This window comes from Schistocerca serialis, unplaced genomic scaffold, assembly GCF_023864345.2.
Source record: "Schistocerca serialis cubense isolate TAMUIC-IGC-003099 unplaced genomic scaffold, iqSchSeri2.2 HiC_scaffold_1241, whole genome shotgun sequence".
Taxonomy (NCBI): Eukaryota; Metazoa; Arthropoda; class Insecta; order Orthoptera; family Acrididae; genus Schistocerca; species Schistocerca serialis.
This window is the reverse complement of record NW_026047449.1, coordinates 7,501-8,324: the sequence shown is the minus strand read 5'-3', so window position 1 is coordinate 8,324 and position 824 is coordinate 7,501. Positions and strand designations below refer to the sequence as shown.

Here is an 824-nt window from a genome sequence, read left to right as displayed (position 1 = left end):
GTGCAGGGGAGCTCAGCCTCCTCCTGTTTGCAGAATAATTGAGCGGACGCTTGCGTGTTCGCGCGGGCCCCCGGGACACACTCCCGGGCGGCCGGCTGCTCAGCTCTAGTTGACGCAGCTCCCTGGTTGATCCTGCCAGTAGTCATATGCTTGTCTCAAAGATTAAGCCATGCATGTCTCAGTACAAGCCGCATTAAGGTGAAACCGCGAATGGCTCATTAAATCAGTTATGGTTCCTTAGATCGTACCCACGTTACTTGGATAACTGTGGTAATTCTAGAGCTAATACATGCAAACAGAGTCCCGACCAGAGATGGAAGGGACGCTTTTATTAGATCAAAACCAATCGGTCGGCTCGTCCGGTCCGTTTGCCTTGGTGACTCTGAATAACTTAGGGCTGATCGCACGGTCCTCGTACCGGCGACGCATCTTTCAAATGTCTGCCTTATCAACTGTCGATGGTAGGTTCTGCGCCTACCATGGTTGTAACGGGTAACGGGGAATCAGGGTTCGATTCCGGAGAGGGAGCCTGAGAAACGGCTACCACATCCAAGGAAGGCAGCAGGCGCGCAAATTACCCACTCCCGGCACGGGGAGGTAGTGACGAAAAATAACGATACGGGACTCATCCGAGGCCCCGTAATCGGAATGAGTACACTTTAAATCCTTTAACGAGTATCTATTGGAGGGCAAGTCTGGTGCCAGCAGCCGCGGTAATTCCAGCTCCAATAGCGTATATTAAAGTTGTTGCGGTTAAAAAGCTCGTAGTTGGATTTGTGTCCCACGCTGTTGGTTCACCGCCCGTCGGTGTTTAACTGGCATGT

General features: G+C 52.1%; 1 non-coding gene across 1 annotated transcript in view; it reads left to right on the top strand.

Annotated features, from left to right (window-relative positions):
* The first annotated feature begins 119 nt into the window (after window positions 1-119).
* Window positions 120-824, top strand: part of LOC126436590 (small subunit ribosomal RNA) — a 1,909-nt gene continuing 1,204 nt past the window's right edge. Inside the window, exon 1 of the ribosomal RNA XR_007580781.1 lies at window positions 120-824. This exon is cut by the window's right edge and continues 1,204 nt beyond it. This is a non-coding gene — a ribosomal RNA (small subunit ribosomal RNA).